Source organism: Orcinus orca, chromosome 9, assembly GCF_937001465.1.
Source record: "Orcinus orca chromosome 9, mOrcOrc1.1, whole genome shotgun sequence".
Taxonomy (NCBI): Eukaryota; Metazoa; Chordata; class Mammalia; order Artiodactyla; family Delphinidae; genus Orcinus; species Orcinus orca.
Genome location: NC_064567.1, coordinates 59,964,195 through 59,990,681, shown reverse-complemented (window position 1 = coordinate 59,990,681; position 26,487 = coordinate 59,964,195). Strand labels below are relative to the sequence as shown.

Below are 26,487 nucleotides of genomic sequence, written 5' to 3'. Positions count from 1 at the left end.
TGATGTTCCGAACTTTTCCAGTTGAATTTTCGGGTAACTCTCTCCACACATCCTTGATTTCTAGTTACTGATTCCGAAACAATCCTAGTTCCAGCTGAAAATGCCCCCTTAACAAATTCGCATGATAATGAGAAAACAATTAACAACACCGTCAGATGAAGCTGCATAAAGCAAAGAAACGGCCTAAGAAAGTCCAATTTGCTTGTGTTTGCTGTGGTTAAAGCAACTGGAGGTGAATGTAGAGTGTTTAAGCACTGAAAAAGATTCTTTTCCCCTTATCCTTGGCCCTGGGAATTGTGTTCCGGACAAAAAGCTTCACGGGCCGGCTGCTTTTCCAGTTGAGGCAATTCACGAGGTTCCCCGGTGAATTCCCCTCCAGGTACGAGCTTGGGGCGGGCGGCGGGAGTCTGGCACCGCCGGGACGCGGCGTGGGCGCTGGCGCGGGGCGGCTGGGCTCCAGCAGAGGGGACTCCCACCCCCACCCCCACCCCCGCACCCCTTGCCCTGGAAAGAGCCTGGCTCCAAGCTCCCCGCGGCTCCGCCGGGACGGGCGTAATAGACGTACGCAGAAGGAGGTGGAACCCCTATGGGTGCCAGGGCGGGGGTGAGCGCGGGAAGGACCCCCAGTTCCCCAGTGGCGGGTGGTGTCGAGACCTCTCTCCCGGGTCCATCCTGCGGTGTCTTTGTCTCGAGCCACTTCCTGGGCTTTGGCCACGAAACGTGGGCCGGTTTGGAGAGTGGCCTCCAGCCAGGGGCGGGAGGGGAAACCGGGAGGAGGTGGTGAAAGGACAGAAATCGTCTTCGAGTGCTAACCTAGAGGAACTGGCAAGAGTGAACCCGATGGAGTTGCCCGAAGGAAAAAGCAGGGCTCAGCTGGGTGAAGGGGGTTTAGGTGTTGGGAACTTCTCGTTGTTTATGGGTGTATGTGTGCCTGGGCGTGCAGAGTTGTGGAGGAGTTGAGTTTGGGGTGAAATTGTATAAACCAAGAGGGGAGACCGTGGGGGTCACACCCGGGGCTGAGAGAGCCTCCGCTCCCACCCCCGCAATCCGGTTCTCCGCGGAGTACCGAGTCCCTGTAAAACTGCACGTTGAGCTACTCTCTGGCGCGCCCTCCTCTAAGTAACGCAGCTAAAAATCACAGTCAAGTTTGGAGGAGGGGAGCTCTTTCTCCCCCTCCAAGAGGTGTATACACTAAGCATTAAAAACGAAAGCGATTTTTTCCCCCTTTACATTCAGAGATTCCAAGAATAGGGGACTTGCCTTTTTCCTCGACAAAGCACAAGCACTTCTGAAAGATGGTAGAAACACTCGCTCTTGAGGGTTTCCACTATCCAGGAATGCCACACGCGGTGGAAACACAAAAGCTCAACATTTTGGTATTTTAAAAGATTTTACCCTCTTTTAAATCCTCTGCGTAAATGCCAGTTGCAAGGTGAAAGTGATTTCGTGTGAAAACATGCGGCAGGGTTCCCTTCCCTTTTCATGTGTACTAGCAGCTGCAAAACATTCCAAATGAGCTAGAAGGTCATTGTGGAGACTTATTAATATGACATTCAGTGCTGGCCTCATCAACTAGCCAAAAGCCTTGCCCCAGAAAAAAAACAGAAAGCAAGTGTGCTTAAAAATACAAAGTACTCTAAATTCTGTATTGCTTCTCAAATCCCAAATAACTTTTCATAGCTAGCCTTTGCGCTATTAACCCTCCCCATTCAAACTCCGTTTTTCCCGTGTTCTGGGGCTGCATTTGTACTTATTGCTTAGGTCTCCAGAGCTTTGAGATGTGCAACGCAAACAGTAAAGAATCACATTAATCCTGCTTTGATCTCCAAAGGGAGATCATAGCAGAAATCAGGTCACCACACAGATAGACACTACTGTGCAAAGGAGCCCCCCTCCTTTAATGTTTTTTCCTTTTTTTTTTTTTAAAGTATTTCTTCGCGATATCTCTCCTGGCTTCAGGACAACCATGGCCAGTTGGCAAATTGGAAAGTGTCAGTATGATCTATGAATAACTTTTTATTTAAAAGCTGGACGATTAAGCTTCTTATATAGAGCCATTTTTTGTCTTATAGCTCTGGATACTGGAGTTAATTAAGGTACTCATCTTGTTTACCTGGTTATTTACAAAAATACCTAAGACCATGTTTCAAATACATGCCCCCAATGCAACCTCCACAGGAGCTTAATTGCCTGGAAAAAAAAAAAAAAGCTGTATTTCCTTTGCTTTTTTTACCCTGGAGTCCTGTAGGCATAGAATAATGGTTGTTAATCTGCTTAGATAATTTAAGATTTAAAGATTAGAAGGCCTATACTGACAATTTCAAAATTCAAGTCTGAGTGCTTTGGCTAAGGAAAGCTTAGGAGATGACAGATGTGATAAAAGAACTGCCAAAATCTAGACTTTATTAAAACTAAAAGGTGTGATGTTTTTGCGGCTTTTAAAGATATGCTTGTTATAATGCTCATTCAATCCAAATGTGTCCCTAAACAAACAACTACAGGGGTATTTTATTTTATGCTACCTGATATTTATACACACAATACAGTATTTCACTCTGCTTGCATATATACACTCAGATCAATTTTACAGTGCTTTTCAAACACTTCCCATGTATATAAATAGAGTTAATCAATCAGTTTAGTTAGTAGAGCTGAGCTACATACTCAACAAAAGTAATGTATACATAAACATTTGTGCTATATACACATCCTTATTTCTCAGTTTTCTGTCATAGCTTCATCATTATATTGCAAGAGGCAGCTTATGAAGTTACAGCTGCCACCCAGTTTTCTTCAGAACTTGTAGAATGGGAGGAACACATGCAGATATCTGAATTCATTAAAAAACTTTTCCTCCTTCCAGTCATCCCTATAACAGTTGATTTTCATTTAACCTCAGCGGGCCAGCCTCCATGACAGCCCAAATCACACTGACAATGAGGCTACCCAAATGCTTTTACAAGTAGGACAAAGTACATTAAACTGCTTTATATCAAATGTGTCCTTTTAAAGTGATTTTAGACAACTAGCTTGGGAGCACAGCTTGGAAGGAGGACTAAAATGGAAAGAGAGAGTTCAGGAAGGAAGAGGGCAAGGAGAGAAAGGAGGTGAAGGAAAAAGAACCACAGGAGGGATTATTTAGGCAGAGAAATCTTTAGTGGTCATAGACTGTGTCCTGTGAATTGCTGAGGTTATCTTCAGACTCAGTGTCTGTTCTCACTTTAGTGGCCTCCCTTTTCCCTGATCCATTCCTCTAAACCTGCAACCATTAAAATCAAGTTCTAGAAAATTTGCTGTGGAAGCTACCACAATATTTCTTGATAGGATGTTAGAGATATTTTATTGGATACAGATACATAAAGCATTGCATTAAACATCCCAGGAATGCTCATTTTGGTGATATTTAGCTGAAAAACATGTGGTCACGTTCACATGAGCTGATTTGTGCATTGTCTTACTTGTGACTTAACCTGCCTCTACAGTTCATTTTGTAAGCTAACTTTATGCATATTTTGAAGTCAAAAGTACTTTCTGGAAAAGCAACAAATGTTGGTTACTTCTTAGTCCTTAAAGATGGAAATCAGCATTATATCTTAATTATATTTAGAGTTTTGCTAAAAATTCTAATCTCTTCAATCTGCTCTTTTCCTTTTACCAAATCCCAAGAGCCTAGCATGTCACATGTGTGTAAAAGGAGAGAATAGACCTCCTTGTCTTTTTAATTAAAGTTTATGCAGCTTGCAGAAAGTAGTAATTTTCTAGAAAATTAGATCATTTTAGGTCACTGTAGCTCCACTCTTCTATCTTTAACATGGTTCTAAGCAAATCTTGCCCTTTAAAAACCATCAATTAAAAGCAAAGAAGTATTCAGATTTAAAGTACTTGGATTTAGAAATATGACCCCACCCCCACAAGAATAGGTATAAATGACGGACCCTACCATGTATGCTCAGTGTGACAACTCACGTTGGTTTCTGTACAGCATATCTGAGTAACACGTGGCAGGTACCCATTCCTGCTTGTTGGAAACAGCATCACTGTTACCTCCTTCCTGATTCTGGGGTTTATGATTCACATGCAAAAAAGGACCTTTTAAAGTCACTGATCATTTTCTAAACAAGGTAGAAATCAAATTCAGCCAGAAGTAATCAAGGTATTGAATCAGCAGACAAAAAAACCCACAACGCTTGGCAAAGAATGGGGGTCTTTTTCTCATAAAACATGTTAGACTTACTTTTAGGGGATCCACCTAAAATCTCTAATGGCTCCCCATTGCCTATAGAGGAAAGACGCACTTTGTAGTCTGCCATACCTGAGGAGTTTTAGAACCTGGGGTGACCACGGAGGGCTCTGGAGTCAGACTGCTGGATAATCTTGAGCCTCAGTTTCCTTTCTGTATAATTGGAATAACAACAGAATTGACTTATCTGGTAATGGTAGAATTAAGTGAAATAAATGCCTATAAAAAGCTTAACAAGGTGCTTTATGAAAAGTAAATGTTCAAAGAATACCAGCTAATGCTTAACACTAACATTAATATAGAGCTTAACAAGGCCTTTTGGTTTCTGTTTCTGCATATGCTATCCCCTTATTCTAGAAAGCTCTCCCTGGCCCATTGCACACCTGGCTAACTTCTCACCTCTCCACCTTTGGTCAAGTAATACCATCCTGGGAGTCTTTTCCGATGCTTGAAATTAGGTGTCTGTCTTTATGCCTCTGTTTTGTAGGTTTTATTGTCATTGTTGATTTATTTATCCGTCTCCCTAATTAGAGTGTAAGCTGTGGCAAGCATAATATAGTATTTATCTTTCTTTCTCAGAGCTCACACTCAGCCTGATGGACAGCAAATACGCCATACATGTATGTTGAATGAATAAATAACAAATCTTTTCTTTCTGTTTTTCTTATTTGTAAATGAGTTGTAATTGGATGAATTCTTGTACATTTAGCTTTTGCTACTTAGTATCCCTCAAGGAGAGTGCTCAAAGGAAGATAACATTTATTCCCATAAGTAACTTTATGAAGAGTTTTGCTTGTGGACTCTGTATATTCAGGACAAAATATCTTCTGTAAGTTTCCCATTTTAACTGAAGAACTCATGGACAAGTTGGGTGACCTGTCCAATCCTTAGACATTTGACCATACTACTATTCAACATATGGCATATGCATGTTCCTTGGATAGTGATTTGGATTACCTGTATGAGTATTAACAGTTAGGTTTCAACTATCACAATGCCCTGGCCAAGTGGGCTTCCAATGAATCCAATTATTCAATGAGTTTAGAGGATATAAGTAAAAGGATATATGTAAAAGTCATCAATAGAGATTGGAGGGATCATAAACATCTTCAAAAGACCATTCAGGCTTGTTTCACTGGTATTTTGGGTTCAACAACTCTTGAACAGAAATCCAGGGAAACCCTCACTACGGAAGGCTAATCTGATGGAAGAGCAGTATAAACCATGATATACAAGAATACAGAATATTGTAACCTACTGTACAGAAAATATTTACACAAGCCAGGGACCAATACTCTGCAGCTGAGCCCTCATAACTGGGTCTGCTTCAATAAGTAGGTCAGAATTCTTTGTAATCATTTCATTAATTGTCAGAAACAGTTATTACTGGAGTGTTTGAAAGCAGTTTGTTTTCTTAAGATTAATCACCCCCTGCAAAGCTTATTTAATTAGATTTGTAAACTCTCTTCCATGAAAGGAACAGTTAAGCTGATTCGGCATCTTGGAATTATCAAATGTTTCAAAGGCACAAGGTCCAAATTAACTAGATTTTCCTGGAATAACGATAAATATATGGGTTAAGTGATAATAATGATGATTCCTGCTGTTCCGCTCATGTAAACGAAATTAATGTTTATAAACTTTCTTCTAGTCCCCTCAGAAATAAAATAAAAGCAGGGACTTCCTTGGTGGTGCAGTGGTTAAGAATCCACCTGCCAATGCAGGGGACACGGGTTCGAGCCCTGGTTCGGGAAGATCCCACATGCCGCGGAGCAACTGAGCCCACGCACCACAACTACTGAGCCTGCGCTCTAGAGCCCGCAAGCTACAACTACTTAGCCTGCGTGCCACAACTACTGAAGCCCATGCACCTAGAGCCCGTGCTCCGCAACGAGAAGCCACCGCAATGAGAAGTCTGCGCACCACAACGAAGAGTAGCCCCCGCTCACCGCAACTAGAGAAAGCCCACGTGCAGCAACAAAGACCCAACGCAGCCAAAAATAAATAAACAAACAAATAAATAAAATAAAGCAATACAAAATTTAAAAATAAAAAAGGAATTTCCACACCATTGTGGGAACAATAGAATTTCCATTGATGATGAAGGGATATTAGGCTCTTCAAACTAAAGAACAAAGTAAATATTTTTACATGGTTGCAGGTCCAGAGAATGGGCCTCACAGCTGCTTGCAAGAAAAGATCATGCAGCTTATGTTCTTGCACCCAGGCAAGGTACTCCTATGCTATCAGTCCTACTCAAAGCCCAGTGCAGCCCTAACCCCACGCTCACATGTTCCTATGAGGCATTTCAGTTACCTGCTCAGACAAAGGAGATCAAGGAAAGGGGAAAAAAAACGGAGAGACAGGAATTTGTTTTTGACCAGGCATAAGATGATATGGGGTATGGAATTTTAAATAACTAGTGAGGGAAATGGTAAGGTTTGCCATGCGAGTGGATCTTTCCATTTCTGCCACTTCTTTTGTGTCACTTCCTATTTATTTATGCTCCTCATATTTCCATGAAGGATTTGAAGTGGCTTTAATAACTGACATATAAAATAAATATTTTACTCCTCCCACTCTCACTCCAGACTCAAGTTAGGGAGTTGCTCACAGCAGGCTGACCAAGAAACTTTTGCCAATGGAACTAATCATTCACTAGTTTTATGATTAACACAGTGACATGCATAAAAACCCTTGCTTTCTTTTTCCTGTGTAGATAATATTGGTCGAGAAAAAGACAGCCTTCTTTCCTCCCTCCAAATATCAAAATCAGTTTTCGCTACATAAATATGGCCTAGCTGGTCCATCTATCAACTGTATTTAAAAGATATTAAAACTAGAGTCTACAACTTCTCTTGGAAGACTATTTCTTGTGGTTGCTGAAAGGATAGTGTGAAAACTTTTTATTGTTTCAGATTGGACCTCCCAAGCCTGACTGTGAATTTTTATGCCTGAGTACCTAAAAAACTCCAAGAAAAACACAGCTCAAACCACCACATTTTGCTTGCTTTCAGGTTCAAACCCTATAAAACCACCACATTTTGTATGGTTTCCACCCCAAACCATAAGTTGGCATGGGATCCCACTCAATGCTTTCTGCTCAGGTCTAATTGAAATGTTTACCAAACTTGACAACATTTTCGACTAACTTGTCACTAACTTGGAATGCAGTTGAAACAAGCTGAGTTCTCAGCAATAATTTCTTCATTAGGATCCTTTTACCCGACCCCCTGCCACCCAACTGGGGACACAGAGTCATTGCATTGTCCCCGGTCAATCATTGTTACTTCCTCCGTGACATTGTACTCATGCTTGCCTTGTCTTGGACCTTTCTAACTCTTTTCTTCCCCTAAAAACGAACCTCTTCTGTGTATTATTCCATCACTTTGTGTACTTTGAAGCTAATCAGATAAATCAGCTTTTGCATTAAGGAGTTAATGGATTTAAAATTTTTTAGGGAATACATAGGGCCCTAGATTGTAAGTTCCTTGTGGTCAGGCATGATCTCTTGCTGACCATTTGGAGTTTCCAGGTCAAATATCAATACAAGTTTTTAATTTGCTAAATCTGGCACACCTAGGACCGTTGTATCTCCACCTTCTAGAAACCCCCCACACGGGTGCTCAATAAATATTGGCTGACTGAATGAATAAATGAAAATAGCAGGGGATATATACCTCGGGATCTTTTGATTCTCTCTAAATTACATTGCATAGGGAGTTGGCTTACCCTGTAGGCCTGGACCTATTTGGTATGGTCTTAGGTATCTGAGTTTTTGAGAGAGATTGGGATAGGCGTGGTCTTGACTTTCTTCGTTCTGCTTTTTTCGTGTGACCATTGTTCTAGGAGGGCATCCTTCTTCCTTGGAGGAGCCTGTGGGATAGAAAGGGGTAAGGGAGTGAACACCTGCTATTAGCTCATAGCTCACCAAGGGAAGAGCAATCCTGACAATTGGATTGGGAGGTCTTGAGAGAGTGGGGACATTAACTGATTGCTTCCTGCTGCCATTCTTTCTCCACCAGAAGTGGAAGCTCCCTTAATAACCACATATACAAATAGGAGCCTCCTGGGAACCCATGGGTACTTGGAGTGGGGAGTAATAATAGCAGTTTGGGCTGACTAGAATCTTTTCTAAATAGTCCTAATGCCCCCAAAGTCATCATCATGAGAATTCGTAAGGCCTCCGTGGAAGGAGAAAAACTGTCTCAACATGTTTATTTTATAATTACGTTAAATTATCAATTACATTTATTACTGAAACTGCTGTAAAATCATAAGGGTGCTTTTACATTAGGAGCTAGGGGCCACTGGACATAAAGGCAGTGTTGACTTTGTCTTCATTTTTGCATCTACTGTTTTCTTCAGGAAGTTCCAGAACTTTCCTAGTACTTTGATATACTCTCATAAAAATATGACTCGGAAAGGGAAGAACTTGCATCATATGCTAGCATGTTGTCTGTTTATTTAGAGCTGTGACTAAAGTTCATGGGAGATCTATCTTCATATATTGGCTGCTCCTGAAAGACAAGGGAATGACTTTAACCTTGAGACAAATCAACTCTAAGCCAGACTGAACCCAGAATTCACACTCCATCCCACACACTCCCTCAAGTTCTGTTCTGTGAGTGGATTATCTCTGATTTCTAGAATCTTTTTCTGGCCTTAGGCACTGACAGATATAGGAAACTATGTGCTGTCTGGCTACTGAATTCTGTTCCCCTAACAAAACAAGGTCAAAATGCCTTAAAGTCCTATCTAGGAAGAGTACTCTCAAAGGTGTGGAATTTTGGTTTTCTACACATGATGATTAAAAATGTGGGCTTGGGAGTCAGATCTATGTGGAATGGAATCCTGTATCTGTCCCTTTACTAGCTTGAATCAAGTTGCTTTACTCTTCTCAGCTCCAGTTTTCTCATATACTAAGGGGAGATACTTATAGTACTTACTGCATAGGGTGCTTGTTAGAATTAAATGACCTACTGCATGGAGAGTCTAGCTCACATATAGTACAACAAAGGAGAGCCATTACCGTTCAAAATCTGGAACAGAAGATTTTCTTTTTAAACAGACTCTCAGAATGTTTCTGTTCAACAAACACACCTGTATGGCCTGGATTGTGCTTATGAGCCATGATGGAAACTGTGGCAATAATGTCCCTGCACCTGGTTGGCCGCATTCCTGGCCCTTCCCCTGAATGTCCAGCTTCTGGTTTAACTGGAATTTGGGAGGCAGGGTCAGGACACTCTTGCGCCCTCTGACATAGCGAAGACTGGGGCCCTCTGGGAAAGTGGGTGAGGCATCCCTGGTGCCAACCCAAATTGCCTCTGACATTCGTGGCTGCTCACCCCCCACCAGCTTTCTGGGGGTTGTTTTGGGGATGGTGCATTCCCAGCACTGTAAAGGTGGTGGCTGAGCCTGGGGCTCTGCTGGATTTCTGGCCCTGCTTCCAAACTTCCAGTGCTCTTCTGGCTCAACCAGAAGTTGAGTTGTGGGATGGCCTGGTGGTGTGTGTTGGCCTGGGAGAGTGGGTGGGGTGCAATGGAAAACACTTAGGCGATGAATTTAGAGGCCCTGGGGATGTTGGATTCTTTTTTTAAGTGGAATTTTACTTCATGCCATTTATCCTTTCTATCAACTCTTAGCTTTCAAAGGGTTCAATCCCACCAGGAGTACAAGGGCCATTGCAGGTGAGTTGTGGAAATAGATTAGAGGAAGAAGGAAGAAGTTGAGATGGGTTCCTTCCTTCATCAATGTCTCTTCTCCTGGAATCTCTCCAACACTCTTTCTCCTCCTAGCAGTTTTTTTCCCCCTGTTAGTCTTTCTAAAATGTCCATCCATTTCTGGCCATCCACAGAAAGAGAACTGAGGTTAAAGGTTGAGGAGCCTCAAAATTCTTGCTTTTCCTTCTTTGTTCACCCTTCTAGCCCTTTCATTCTTTTTTTGCTCTTCTTAGAGCATGTTAAAAGGGAGCTTTTAAATTAATACTCAAAACATGGGAAAAAACTTCAGAGGAAAATAAAACAGAGGGAAATAAGGCTAGTAAAGTAGGAAGACGGAGAGGAGGAAGAGAAGGAAGTGTGAGCCCCTCAATCCCAAGATGACCAGAAATGGCCCATGGTTAATATGGAGAGGGCAAGGCCTCTTGTCTGTCTTAAACTTCAGAAAGGAATTTGCTGAAATTTGGTAAAAATGGAAAGGAGAATTTGAGGGGGCGAAAACCTCACCCACAAGACTAGTGATTATATTGAACAATTCAAAGTGTTGAGGAAATCTAGCCATATGTCTGCAGATGATGCATCCAGATAGACCAAAAGGATTCGAATTATCTCCTGATACTGGTAATTTTATTTTGGTGACGGATATGATGTATTTTATATATAAGGTAAGCATTATAACTATAGGCTTGCTGTAACAGGCTTTATTTTTTTATTGAGTGTATATTTAGTTCACATTTATTTATTCTGAGCATATTTGAAACATCCACCAATTCTGGTAGAGTCAGAGCAAAATAAAAAGATAATTCCTCTACTTATAGGAGAAATAAATTAAGGAGGAGACCTCCTGCAAATAGGAAAAAGCCAATTAACTTATGTCATGATGGGGGTGGGGGAAATAGGGAGGGGTTGGTAAAAACGTCTGGGGATCTAATGTATAACATATTGACTATAATTGATAACACTGTGTTATATAATTAAAATTTGCTATCTCTTAGAGATATTTAAAGACCTTGAATGCTCTCACCAGAAAAAAAAAGATAAATATGTGAGGTGATAAAATGTGCTAATTAATTAGATGGGGGAATGCTTTCACAAGGTATACATATATCAAATCATCACAATATACACTTTAAATATCTTAGAATTTTATTTGTAAATTATACCTCAATAGAGCTGGAAAAAAAACTATTAAGAAGAGCAAATGCTTTCCTTTCATGGGATTATATTACCTGTATGGCTATATATAATAAACTTTCTAAATGCTATTGCAATGGTAAAAGACCCCACTTGGAAAGAATCCCAGGTGTGTCATTCCTCCAGCACAAGGTCAGGGAGTGGCCACATTTGTCTTTGTGTCTCCTGTGCTATTACAGTGCTGGGTACACACCAGTGTTTCTCAAGCCAAACCAAACTGATGGAGAATAGTGAAGGGGGAAGTTATCTGTTTGTTTGCTTATTTCAGCTTTCTTATTCTCTTGTTGGTAATCTGGTTTAGGAACCTATTCCCATTTTTCTCCTGGGACTAAACTCCCAGAATATTCTAATTAAAAAATATTTTTGGCCCCTATTTGTTAAGCGCTTATTATGTACCAGGCCTTTAAATACCTTGGGTGCCCAGTACTCCTCACAGGTGATATCACCTAATGCTTGCACAGTCCAGTGATACAGGGATCCTGACTGTTGTTGTACACAGCACCTTGCTCATTCCAGGGCTCAGTACAGCTTAAACAATAGTAGCAACAGCTGTGAGAGGAATCCAAGGACCAATTTGTTGGAATAAAACAAAACAGGGTTTTACCATATGGGAGATATATCTCAGATGGGTTTATTAGATGTAGGATGATTTTTCTTGTAGCCTAAGGGCTTTCTGGAGGGAATCTGAAAGCTTTTCACTATGCCCACATCATTGCCAGATGTGGAAGTAGTGAAATAGACCTTATCCTGTGTATGTGCGCGCACACACACACGCATATGTGCATGTGTAAAATGGCAAATTCTGGCTCATAAACTGAATTTCAGTTTATCTCACTCTCACTTTCTTATGCAAAAGTTTCTTCATGAACCCTCTAAATATGCAGCAGGACTCCTGCCCCCCCATTTGAATAAACTATAGGTCATATCATGTTCACCAATATGTAAAACCAGAGGCAGTAAAATAATGATAAACATGGTAATTTCATAAAAGAGCTTGTTAGTCTTGTCCTCTAATAGTAGGAGGTAATGGAGTGCTCCACCAAAACTTAAAAATTCATAATGATTATTGATACCATTAATCAGAATTTGCCATGTGAACAGCTCAGGGATCTGTTGTATTAAGCTGTCATGTGGTTGCAATCATACTTTTTAAACTGCCATCAGAGGTAACTGTCAGCAACACCATATCTTCTCTCAATTACGGCTTCAGGTCCCCAGGGTTCCATCCTGAGTCCAGGGCAATTTGTACAGTTTGCTAATGACCTGCTGATTGTCTGCACAAAAGCAAAATTCAGGCAACACAGTGATTCCACACAAAAGCAAAGGACTGTCTGCTGTCAAAATAATACCACACTCTAACTTTGATAAAGGTTTTTTAACTGACTACAAGGTACTATTTGGTGCTAAAACGGGTGGCAGAAATAATGTTTATTCAAATAACTAACAAGTTGGCAGCAGGGAGGAAAATTTCAGGAGTGTGTGTGTGTGTGCGTAAAAAGGATACTGTTTAGATAGCTGTTTCTGTTCAGATATTTGGTTCTGATTTTGAAAGGTACAGAAACTAGCAAATATCTGTTTCAACTGAATATTCATGTTGGTAATTATTAATATACTTTAATAATATGCCACCAAAGTGTTTTATTTCTAGGTAGTGAAAATGTGTGCTGAACACTACATTGATCTATCTACCTATTTATTTCTTTACCTACCTCTATGGTGTGCCTCAGAGAGCAGGTTTGGGGTTGTAGAGGGCTGGGTGAAGCCATCTCAATACTCTGCATGGGTGTGTCTGCCCCATAGCATCTCCCCTCTAAACCTGAGGACACAGAAGAGAATCATTTAAAATCCTGCCCTGCTCCTCTTTTTCCCTGCCCCCATGCTCCACTGGCTCTGCAGGCTGGCCAGTATGTATGTGTGTCTAAGGGGCTGGTTCTTCCTTAGGGGACTTGTCACCAAGTCATTTATCTGTTTAGTGATGGAGGAGAACTCCTACTAAGGCTGTGACCCAGTTTCCAAAGCTTTATTCCAAGACCTGATTTATTTGATTGTTCGTTCATTCATTCATTATTTTATTTATTTATTTAGTTAGTTATTTAGTTATTTTTGGCTGCGTTGGGTCTTTGTTGCTGTGCGGAGGCCTTCTCTAGCTGTGGAGAGCAGGGGCCACTTTCCCTTGCGTGGGCTTCTCATTGCCGTGGCTTCTCCTGCTGCAGAGCATAGGCTCTAGGCGTGCAGGCCTCAGCAGTTGTGGCACGCAGGTTCACTAGCTGTGGCACACGGGCTTAGCCCCTCCGCGCCAGGGCGGGATCCTCCCGGACCAGGGCTCTAACCCATGTCTCCTACATTGGCAGGCAGATTCCCAACCACTGCGCCACCAGGGAAACCCCATTCACTTATTCTTTCACTCATTCGGTGATTTTTAAACCTGTTATTATATATCAGGCCCTATCTAACCACTGGGATGATAGTGATGAGCCTCAGCCATTAAGCCCCTTGTGGACCGGTAGGAGTGAGTTGGCAGTTACCAAATTCTTGATAAACTGTCAAGGATCCCTTCTCAGCTCAGTCTTGAAAGGACTTAAAGAGAATGTGAGTTGCAACAGGTTGGCAAAATGAAAGCTCCTCCGCTAAACTGTAAGCTGGTTTAGGGCAAGAAGTGAGCCTTGTCCTTGGAATTATTTATAGCTCTGAGCACAGGAAGCATATATATCACATGTCTAAAAAATATCGGTGCAATTTTTGGAATGTGTAAGAATCTTCAGCAATGGACAGTAAATTGCAGATGTCAAGAGTAGGGGTTTTGGGGTCAGTTATGGGTTTGGCTTCCACTGATATAGCTTCACTTAGTAACTTGTGATGGCTCTTGCCTCATCAAATTATTATCCATTTCAAAACATATGTGTTTAGCAACAGATACACCAGTGCATGTGCTAGGTGTTGTGGAGTCAAGAGTGAAAGAGATAGAAACAGGATCTTTCCTCCTGTAGCTAGCTCACAGTAGAGGAAGTGTAGGGATCTCAGAACAGATACAGATAATTCCAATAAAATGTGTTAAGTTTTGTGAGAAACAAGTACTACTGTTACCTAGACTACCTAAAAGGAGGGGTCAGGAGGTCAGGGAGAAGAGTGCTCCCGGCATTAGGGACAACGTGCAAAGGCCTGGAGGCGAGAATGATCCATGGTGCATTCCAGGGACTTAAATATATTCAGAGTCATTGAATTGTCACCTGCAATGAGAGGAGCTTGAGATGAGGCTGGGGAGGTGAACAGGGCCAGATCCTGAGGGACCTTGTAGGGAATGCTAAGTAGTTTGGACTCCATTGAAAATCAAAGGGAATTTATTGAAGGGATTTGAGTAGGGCAGTGCCACAATGAAGTTTGTTTTTGGATGATTGCTCTGGCTAGGCTACGTATTGGATGCAGGATGGAGAGGGTGAGCTTTACCAGTCGGGAAGGCTTTTGCAGTTATCTGGGTGGAAGATGGCCCGTAGTCAAACAGTATGGTATAGTGGAGAATGCATAAGCCTGAGAATCCAACAAGACTTGGCTCTAAAACTTACTGTCTATGTGATTTTTAGCAAGTAGCTATTTTACATAGTTTATTTTACACTTTCTCCTGCAAAATGGAGTAACTTTGACTGTCTGACGTGGGACTTAAATACTGTACGTAAGCTGCCAGGTATTATATGACACACACCTTCAGTAATGTCCCTTTCTGCTGCTCTTTCCTCTCTCCTGGAATTTCTTCCCCTTTAACGTACACCTTTATGCTTTTAAAATAGGATCTTTTGTTACTGTTGTTGTTGGTCCTTTTTATCCCTGGACCAGGTATATGGTGAAGGCTCCTCCTTTTAAAAATTCTGCCTTTGTGACAGCTGCAGTTCTCCCAGAATGTTCTGGCCTATCACAAGGTTACCTCTGAAGAAGCTGGTTCTGTTGAACACTTTATTCCGGTCTGGGCCACGTTATAACCAATGAAAAGCAAGCTTGGTAAAGATGAAAATTTTCACTCCTTTCCCTTTTGGAACTTTCTGGTAACTGCATTCTCCCCCTCATGCCCTTGGAATGCAGCTTTGGTGTTATCTTTGGCCATCCTCTGGGCTGCTTCTTAAGCACTTGTGGAGAGAGAGCTTTGTATTTTTTACAGAACAGACCTTATTTTCACTCTGAGAATATTCCAAAATCCTGTCATATTTTCCTTTCTGAAATCTCTAAAATTCTTCTTTTCCCATTGATCTCCAATAACTAAAATCCTTTTCCATATTTTGGCCCTCTTTTTCTTCTATTCCTTATAAATACCTCTATTGTGGTCTCTGTTCTTTTTTTTTTTTTTTTTTTTTTTTTGCAGTACGCGGGCGGGCTTCTCACTGTTGTGGCCTCTCCCGTTGCGGAGCCTGCAGGCTCTGTGGCCATGGCTCACGGGCGCAGCCGCTCCGCGGCACGTGGGATCTTCCCGAACCGGGGCACGAACCCGTGTCCCCCGCATCGGCAGGCGGACTCCCAACCACTGTGCCACCAGGGAAGCCCTCTGTTCTTGAATTCTGTCTCTGTTAAAGCAATCTCCTTGCTGCCTTTATTATAGCATCTTTTTAAAAAGCCTTCCCTGATATCTATCATTGGCATTAAATATGGACTTTAAGGACCTTCACCGATCTTCATTGCCTGACTATTTTTTTCCCCGCTGGTTCCCTATATATCTTCTTAATTTCTTAATATATGACCTCCTTATATGTGTTCTTTTTATTTTTTTCATTCATTTTTTGTTTTCCTAGGCAGTTTTCAAGCTGTCTCCTCCCTAGCCTAGTACATTTTCTTTCCTTTTTACATGCCAAACCCAGCCTCAAACAAGTTTGTAACCTGAAACCCCTCTTATTTCTCCCATAGCTCTTTTCCTCATGTTTGCTGTCCCCCTCTTCATGATGATGGTCTTTTCTTTATCAAGTGATGCTATAGCTATGTGATTGAGTGTACGTATACTCTCTTTTGATACAAGCAGATCTATCATTTATTAAGGAAGGTCTTTGCTTAGTTGATTAAGTCCATTCTCTTGCTTTCATTGCCACCGCCTTGGTTTGGGGCTGACAACTGGACTCACTGCCTCAGCTATCTTTCCCCGCTATTCTGTCCTTCACATGGATCTCAAAAATGTCTTTCTGATTTGGTCCCTTTCTCTTCTGAAACAGAACAAAACAAAACAAAACCACACAGCTTCTGCTTTCCCTAGCCTGTAGAATGAGATTTACCTTCCCCAGGTGTGCGTCAGGAGTTTTCATACATGGCCCCTCTTCACCATTCTAGACTCATCCTGTCACTTTTTAACCCTCGATCCTAAATTCCAGTCACAAAGAACTGCTGGAGGAGGTCATTTACCTTATTTGAAGGTTTAGAGTGGACTGCTACAGGACAAATATAGTCTGCAGAATTCTTTGCCATTTTTTTAAAACCAAAAGATTTCATGTAAAACTCTGTTTTTCTGGCTTCTCTCAGAAAATAGGGCAGTACTGCACCATATACACACCTGGCAACAAGGAGTTAAGAGTTGAATGGTGGCTGTCCCTTTAGATGAAGTGTGTTCTTTCTCCAATTTGCCACTGTTTCTGTCACTTCTTTTTGTGTCCCCAACATTGAGAGAAAGTGTCATTTGCCAGTTATTACTGCTCTTGTGCTTTGTTCTGTCTTAAGTATTAAGAATATTAAGTATTAACAGTATTAAGAGAGAATTATATCACATCTCTGTATCTACAGACTTACTGATAGATAAATAAAAGATGGGTAGATACTGTTTTGCATTTCAAGAAACATATGGGGCCCACTTCACTCTTTCATCCTTAGACCCCATAGGAATCTAAGTTTGGATCTCTGACAAAGTGACTTAGCACTAAGGGTCTGTGTTCAAATCCTGCCTCCATCACTTACTAGCTGTGTGGTTTTGGGCAGGTTACTTTAGCATCCTCTGCCTTACTTTCACCTCTGCAAATTGGGGATAACATTAGCGTGTACCTCACAGAGTTTTTATGAAGATTATATGAGATAATCTATGTAGAGAATTTAGTAGAGGGATTGGAACATGGAAAGCATTCAATAAATCTTCACTACATTGTTATGACTATTATTATTTTTATTATTATTCTATTTTCCCCAAATCTAATGGTGGGAATATCAGATCCATGAGGGACATGGTTTTGGGCAGAGTCTTCTGGTGCCTGTTTAACCACACCTCCCTAGCACTCAATTTTGCCACTTATTAGCAGCTATGGGCCTCGTCAGGTTCTTTAACCCCACTGTGCCTCCATTTTATCATCTGTAAAATGTTAACAATAACAGTATAATAATAGTATCCACATCTTTGGTTCTGATATATCACCTGAGATAACTATGTGCTATGTATTACGGTGTCTGCCACATAGTAAGTACGCAGTAAATGGTAGCTGTTATTGTCATCAGCTACCCTGGCAAAATTTTGCCTTTGTGTCCCTGGAGATGTCACTTGATAGTTGTAAGGAGCCAGGGAGCCAGGTGATCCACCTGTATGTGATACGTGGGGCCCATACTTTTACATGAGCTTTTCAATAATTGAGATATAATTCATATACCATAAAAATCACCCTATTAAAAGGTATAATCCAGTGGTTTTTGATATATTCACAAAGTTGTGCAATTATCACAACTATCTAATTCTAGAATGTTTTCATCATCCCCCCAAAGAAACCCGGTATCCGTTAGCTGTCATCCCTCAAACTTACCCCTCAACCCTTGGCAGGCACTAATAGGATTTCTATCTCTAGGGATTTGCCTATCCTAGATGTTTCATGTAGATAGAATCATACAATATACGGCTGTGTACATTGGCTTTTGCCTGTGTGTTTCCCCAAAGAATAAAGCTGTACCTTTTTCCAGAAAACAAATTCCTACTGGGAAGATAAAGGAAGCCCTAAGCAGGAAGTACGAAGTAGGAAGATAGCATAGGCCAAGACTGACCTAAGAGGAATAAAACCAAACAGACATGCCTCTGGGGGCCAATTTGAGTAGGCTAGGAATGCTGAGGAGCTGTAAACTGTGACTATAAAGAGCAACCAAGCTAGATTCCTTTGGATTCTTCACAGTCAGCCCTCAAAACCAATATAAGGGTCTCAAAGGCCCATCTGTGAATTCACCTGGGAGTTGGTTAAAAATGCAAATTCTGGGCTTTTCCTCAGGCTCGCTGAATCAGAATCTCCAGGATGGAGGTTTAGGAACTGCCACGAGCTTCTGCCAGGCAGTGGGTTTGGAAATCATTGGACTACGTGGAACATGCATGTATGACACTGAGCTGTGTTACTGTGTTCCATTTCAATGATACTGCTCTGTACTGTTGATGCTCTTCGTAAGTATGTATGTTGATCTTCCTTTTCTTTGTGCATCTCAGACCTGCTGCACAATGATACACAAAGTAGGGGCTCAGCACATTTTAGAAGATTGGTCATACAGGAACCTTGAGGGTATGGCTGGATTATTCCTGGCCACAAAGTCATTAAGGTCAACAGGGCCTAAGAGGAGACCTTTCTGGCACATTCTAAGCATTCTTTCTTTGAGATTTCAAGGCTGGGGTTTGTCTTCAGGGCTCTGACTTGTGCCCCAATGGTCAACAGCCCTTTGATCTCTGGGATCCAGAGGATGTCCCCAGAACAGACCCTCAGGGGGACCTTCCAGCCATATGCATGGTGCTGATAGGTAGAGGAGTAACGACAGAAGCACAGGGGTGGTTCCTATACCTCACGGATCAGAATCCCCCAGGGGACCTGTTAACATTCCTATGCCTCCCCCAGACCCACTGAACCAGATTGTTGTCCAGGAAGGGGAAATTACTACTCAGACACTACCCAAATACTGCTGTAGAGTTTGAAGAACCTGATCCTCCCGCCTGTGTCTGGAGCTAAAACAGTGGGTTGTGCTCATGGGGATTTACTTGGGCAGGGCAGTGGACTAGAATTTGGGAAATCTAGGCTTAGTGTTGGTGCTACCATTTAATCGGTCCCTGTGTGACACTGGGTATGCCACTCACCTTTCAGTGTGCTTCGTTGTAAAATGAGGGATTTGGACCAGGAGAGACATCTAGAATGCAGACATGATCATTGGTATCTGTAGGAGGCTTCTCTATAGGCTTGGATGTCAGCTCTAAAGGATCCTTTTCTTCATGTCTCTGAGGACAGACCTGCTATCTCAGTCTGGAGTTAGCCGCTGTTCAGTGTCACTGGAGGTAAAGTTGCTGAAGCCCTCTGTTTGGAGGCTGCGGGGTGGTGTGGAATGGTGGTGAGATTAAACAAGAAGCGTGACAAGCCCTACCCCTTTCCTTTCTCCTCCTCTCCTCTCTCTTCTTCCCATATTCCAGTAAATAAGAGTTTCATGTATATAAGTCCATTTTTAAATTGAAAATATCCCATGGGAATGTTAAAGCCACCAATTGTTAATACTCTAGTATGAAATACTCAAATCTAGCCATTGGAAGACTTCCTGTTTAGTATTCGTGGTATTAAAGAAATTTGAGTGGATGGGTAATAGCACATGCACTTGGATTCCTGGAGCCTGAGGTAGGGGACAGAGTGGCACAGCAAGGGAGGGGATGGCAGCCAAAGATAGTCATTGATTTGGTGGTTTTGCCTAGACCCTGGCAGTGGTGCGACAATACATCTCCTGTGATGCTTTGGGCAGAGATGCCCTAAAGTAGTGATGCTTCACCTAGACCATCTTCGAGTGAAGTTCTTATCACTCTTATTTTGTTAATTATACTGGAAATCAATCATTTTCGTTGCCCAGGAACTGGGTAAAGTTTAGGTCACTGTACTTCTCACTTTTCATGGGATCTTAAATCCAAATTTATCCCCCAATACTATTCTTTATTCAACTCTCACTCAGGTCACAAAATCAAACTCCATTCAGGTGAGCCCTGTGAAACACTGTGAAGAAACAGTGGCTGGTTTTGGATTCTGTGGGCTCTCTCCTTTTTCCCCAGTTTGTCTCTCCCTAGCCCACTCATTCTACATCCTTTCAACATGCGGATTCACTTGTATTTAGTAGCAATTATAATTTTTCCTCTTTCTTTGCTTTAGCGAAATAAACGAAGGAACAGAGAATCCTTAGGCATACTTTGTGTGTTCCTGTAGTCTCTGCCCCATTGTCTGAAAAACCAGACTTCATTTAGATGCCAATGAATCCATCAACGGGTTTTGTTTAAGCCATGTATTTACCAAGATCCTCACTTGAGCAGTGGCTTAACTTCTGAATCTTTGATTTATAATTTTACAGTTGCTGAGACAGAAAACCCACTCCTTTGGAGGAGCATGGCCTTTTCCTATACTGCTTCCCACCGCTGCTTCTGAGCTTCTTGAACCCTGGCCCCTGGACACCACTATGAAGAAGACCTTATGGATGGGCTACCTACCGCCTGAGAGAAGAGGAACATCAACTGCAGTTTCTAACTAGATTGCCTTCTTCATTTCAAGTAATGGCTGCCATCAGGGTCAAATTAAAGACAGACCAGCTGGACAGCTGCTTGGAGGACTAACCCATAAGGGCACTAAAATGTCCACAGTGTGCTAACACATCTATGGAAATATAGGGAGAGGAAAATAATACCAGCTGTTCTTTTAGGGAGAACTCTGTGCGGGGCTGGAAGAAATGGTTTGAAGTTTCTTGGTGGTGGAAAGTAGGTAGTAATCAGAATCTAGAGGAGCATGGGGATGGTTTACTGCAGGGATCCTGTTTTTCCTACTGGGATATATAAATTGGGTGCCCCAGCTGGATTGTTTGTGACCATGGAGGGTAGGCAGACTACCCCAGTGGTCCTCCTGCTCAATTCTTCTCCACACACAGCTCAGCCTGTCCTCTAGTAAAGATCCTGCAAGCAGTGGTTTGAAGGAGACACCAATTTATTAGCATACACATCTCCATTCTGCACTCTAGGGCTTGTAAATGAAGACACAGTCATAGATTGTCTCTCTTCCAGTTCTAGAATGTTAGCCCTTAATGTGCCTTCATTTACTCGGGGGATAAGGGTTGTTAGCTAACAGAGCAGATCAAGTCAAATGGAGCTTGAACTCTTGTGGGCTGGGTGATCAGATCCTGTGTTGAGTTAACTAGATGGAGACCAAGTGGAACTGAGATTTTCAAAAATATTTCGCTGAAGGGTGGTACTGTCAATTATTTGCAAATGAGGACATCAAGGAACATTCTTGGAATCATGAAATATAGAACTTGTGGTCGTGTTCAATAATTTAACAGACAGTTAAGTACCTAGTGGACACTGTGGAGACTTAAGACCAAGATAGACATGGTTCCTACCCTCATGGAACTTATATTCCAGTTTCTCTTGAGTGTGAAGAGCAGTGGCTACAGCAAACAAGTGGCCACAAAGATATTCTCAAGTCCAGGATTCCAATTAATAGAGTACTTTCTCTTGCCTTAATCATGCCTAGTGACCAAGCTTTTACAAGAATTATAAGTCTGCATTCAGGACTAGAGCCACATCTTCTGTCTTCCTGTCCAGCACTCTTCATTGTAAGTCTGTGAACCAGTGTGAACTGTTTCCCTAGCAAGCTAAAGTCCCATGGTGTCAAGGGAAGGGCTTAGGGTTAGTAGGATTTCTGGAAGGGGTGATATTCAGTGACTTGGGTCAGGAAATATGAAGGGATAGAGCCAGCAATTGCTTCTGTCCTATGTAGGAAAACTGCAGTGTGAGACATGCTGGGCTGGAAACTTTGAGACCCAGATTTTAGTCTTTATTCTAAGACTATCAAGCTATGTGACTATGGTCAAGTCACATGACATTCCACTTGGAGGTATCTTGAATGACTTCAAGATCCCTTCCAGCTCTAAAAATGTTAACATCAGGCCCTGGACTACAGGACAACTGTCTAGTTTCTAACTCAACTGTTCCTAAGCTGTTAGGTCAAATAGATCTGCAATAGTCATTTGACTGTTATTTTCTGGAGGGTTTTTATCAACCTTGTAGGATACAATGAGTCTGTCTCTCCCCTTTGGAGTTGAGAAGGTTCTAGAAACATACCCTGTAGAGCTCATAGAGGCTTTATTCCCTTTTTAATCCTTTCTTCTCTCCCTGCCTTTCTCCCTCTCCTTTCCTTCATCACATTTCTATGGAGCATACACCACATGCTTTGCACTGGGTGTGGGCTAGGTTTGGAGATACAAGGTAAATCTGACATTTTCCCACACTCCAGAAGCTTTCACAGGAGAGGGGACAAAACCCTCCTTCCTTTCATCTGCTGGCTTTCCTTTTGATGATGTTCCAGGGGAGTGTGCTAGTGGGTAACCGGCTACAGGCAGGTGCCTCATTCTGCTCAAGCAATTTTGAGGTGCCCTGAGATACACATCCAGGTAATTATTTCAGCCCAGGGTCACCATGAAAAGATCTATGTCCAGATAAAAGGAAGAGATGACTTTTCACTTCTTGGAATAAATCTGAGATAATCCGCTATACAGTGATGGTCACTGTCTACCCCATCCTCTGCAATCCATCTCTGCTCAGGTGGGGAGACTCTAGGTGACTAGTTCGTAAACTTAAAAAAAAATCCCTCTCAATAAATACACATCTTTCTTGTATACTGTGTTTCATATATTCACTATAGCTGGTGGCCTCTTTAAAAAGGAAAGGGAAAACACTAATCACACAAAAAGATATTGTTATATATTCTTACCTCATTGTGAATCCTATGTAAGTGCCTTCTCTTTATCTTTGTTTCTTCCATCATTAGCAACTCTATTTGACAGTTATCTCTAAGTGCAGAAAATACTTTATGGAAAAATAAATCAATGGAATTTCATATTCAGAATTGCTGACATAAACTGTTTTATTTGAGACTTTTGTCTTGGGAAATAGTTTTAGGGACTTCAATATCTGGCTTAAACGCTGGAATTAATTACTCTTGACTCTCAATTTTGCCTCCCATTTGAGGTCAAGGAATGTACTGACACCTCCAGTTAATGCTTATACCTCTCTGTGGCCAAGAGCTTTAATTTTCTCTATTGCTTTCATTTTTCTTTGCAGCTGTACTGCATTACTAAATGGATTGATTAATGCTTCATCTCTTCTCCTTGTTCTTACTTTACCTCTTGTAAATATACCAAAAACAGTGTAAGGTTCACAACATCAGATGGCTGATAGGACTTACAAGAGAAACAAAGGGCCTGATAACTCACATAAATTTAAAATCGACCCTGGAATAATTGACAGCATATTCAAATATCTTAGTGCAGTGTTACTCTCATTAAGCAGAAGCGGTATCAGTAAATCTATACAACTCTACATATTCTAATGAAAAGGGAAAATGTTTTCCTTTTACATGCTGGAGGAGCTGTAGCAGAAAAGGGAATATTTTGTCAAACGTTTCATATTTTCAAATATCTGGATATTGGCCATTATGAAGAAAAAATACAAATGATGGACTACCTCTTATATGCCTACTCCGAAGTCTTGTAGCTCCAGCCATTGACTCTAAGGCAATTTACATTTGTTTTCTCTGTCCTTCTTGAGAGGAAACAAAAATCTAATTTTTTTAAGCAATTAAAATTCTTTTGCTTCAGCTAGGATGAAAGAATTAGGAGTTCTGTCTCCTTGTACATAATTGTATATTTCATCTTTCTTAATGATTGACAGAAAACAGATAAACTGAGACATCTCTGAATTGGGGTTGAATGTACTCTCTTGGTGGTCCCATTGCTAATCTGTTTGACTAGTTTGCAGGATTTCTTTACTCTGTAATGGAAAGGTTTATTAAATATGAGGGGTGCAAAGCTTTCTGAATACAAATGAACTTATTTGCCAAAATTTAAATGCTCCTTCTTGTCAGTGAGTGCCTGTCTCACTTAACAGGATCCAAATTGAATAATAAAGAAAATTAGACTATATTGTACCTCAAGAGAAATCGTGCATGAATTATAACATAATAGTGAGGGGGAAAGGGGTCATATTTTTGAAAAAAGAGTAGATGATTTGGATCATATAAAAATGATTAACTCAGAGAAAATGAATTCTTTTCAAAGAAATATACTAATTCAATGAGCAGGATTTCCCATGCACAAGCAATCTACACCTTTGGCTAGCTTAGAATTTTTTTTGGCTGTGCCACATAGCTCGTGGGATCTTAGTTCCCTGACCAGGGATTGGACCTGGGCCCTCGGCAGTGAAAGCACCACGTTCTAAACACTGGACTGCCAGGAAACTCCCAGGCTAGCTTAGAATGAAACTCATAACCATATGGAAATGCAAGGTAGGTTTCAGTGGTTACAATTTACTACCTTATTCCATCATATACCTGTGATGGAGTTGGAAATCCAATAAACATCCATTGAAAAATGAACACAGATCTCCAGAGAAGTACAATAGGGAGACAGAATTTGAGAAATTGCCCCAATTCTTTCTTTAATCATGAGGCTGTCCCTTGGTCCGTGTGTTTATTCCCATTGCCTTGATGTCATCACTAATAAAGCTGATGATCACAATGCCTTTCCCCTGCCAGCATCCAAGGGGCACTGTGGGAAGAAGAGGGCCGCCCTCTTGACCAGGGAGACAGGCTGGGAGAACTTCAGCAGCCACACACACTGTTGACCATGCTCACGGATGGAAACAGAGTCCACGTGTCGAGTAAAATAAACCAGTAGAGGGGAAGTGAGGAAGAACATAAAGGTGGGACTGTGCAAAGACAGGAATTGGTCCCTGTCATACACTTGAAAGAGGAAGGTACCTGTTGGAAAAGGATGAAGTGAGGAAGGATCCTAAAGTAGAGAAACTAAAGGGAAGAATGAATGTCTCCAGAGTTTGCTGAAATTAATTATCCTGAGATTTCAGGAGGAGGAAAGGAAGATCAAGAGAAACGGAAGAAGGCTCTGAAGCCTGTGAAGTTTCAAAAACAAAAGAAAACGCAAACAAAAAAGTTTAAAAAGTAAAGTCATGCTTTTCTTGGAGAAGAGACTGGGCATTAACAGAAAGTTTGATGACAGCAGGATTTGTATTTAGGGGTTTACTTTCAATCTAAGAGAAGTTTTATATGACACAGATGCAAAAGACATTAATGTCTTTTGGCCACGATACTGGGCTTCAATTGCAAAGGGGAAAAAGAATGGTCAGCGCATCTCAGATAAACACCAACTGTGCAATATTTCATTTGAGATTTGTATTATCTCCAATTAAGTAAAAAAAAGAGACCTAGTGAATTTGATTGCCTCTGTAGGAAGGCTTGAGAATTAGAAACCTAGATTTCCCACATGGGATGATAATTTGATATTAAAAATTAATAAATAGAGAGTCTGAGGACATTAAGATTCATCTCCACCATTTCAAATCATGATCCACAACTTCAGAAAAAAAGAGCTTGGGACTTGGAAAGTAGAAAGGAGAAGGGAAAGAGATGACTGATGGGTGGGTGGGCAAGAAGGGGGAAATGAATGCTGCAAACCAAATAACTACACAAATTGTGAGAAAATTAAATGAACAACAGAGTTTGAAAGATAAGTGGTTAATGAGGAATATGAGATAATAAGACATTTTAAAATAGGAAATTACTATGGAAAGTAAGGATGAATGATGAATTACACGGGAGATGATTAAGGTACACAGGAAGGCAAGGAAGGGAGGAGGTAACTGGGATGGAAAACAAAACGTGACTAATAGGTGGAAAGGGCAGGCTTGAACTCTCGGCAGCATGTCCCCCAACCTCTGGAGAACGTGCACAACCTAGAAATAAAGGAGGAACAGATGAAAAGAGTTCACGGTTAACGTGAAATCCTGAGGACAACAGAGGAAGCAGTAAGTGTCATTTGTCCTCAGGAATGAAAGCATTTCTAGAGAAATGTATTAGTCTGGGTCGTCCATTCATCTACGAGTAGAATTGTCTTCATCTACTTCTTACAAAATGTTAAATTACAAAATGAGTGCTATTAAAGAAATGCTAAGCACTGTCAGGGGAAGTTGAAGAAAAGATTGCATCTAGAACAACTGAAGTGGGGACAAAGTGAGCAAATCTGTTCACAGTCTTTTATATAAAAGTTTGAAATTCAGCCTCTTAAGGAAAAAAACTGGAGAGAATTTATCCAACTAGAAATGTGGGCAGTGATGGGGGAGGGGAGATTTTTTACTGTTGTAAATATTTTAGAATATATTCTTCTACAATATTTTTTTTTCCTCATCAAATGAGTGCGATTAAGCTAAAAAGCTCCTGGGTATTGCTTTAAACACACTGGATGAGAGGGTTTACAGCAATGTAAAGTATTCCTAGTAGTAGAAATAGCATAAATTTTTTAAAAAGATTAATATCTGGAGCAGGTCTAAATGCTTGTGATTAT

General features: G+C 41.3%; 1 long non-coding RNA gene across 1 annotated transcript; it reads right to left on the bottom strand.

Moving 5' to 3' along the window:
• Positions 1–1,044: 1,044 nt before the first annotated feature.
• LOC117199805 (uncharacterized) lies at positions 1,045–14,695 on the bottom strand. Its single transcript, XR_004481138.2, has 4 exons — positions 12,864–14,695; positions 12,301–12,428; positions 7,973–8,116; positions 1,045–4,393 (listed from the first exon to the last, which is right to left on the bottom strand). It is a non-coding gene; the product is annotated as an uncharacterized LOC117199805 (long non-coding RNA).
• Between the last annotated feature and the right edge of the window lie 11,792 nt (positions 14,696–26,487).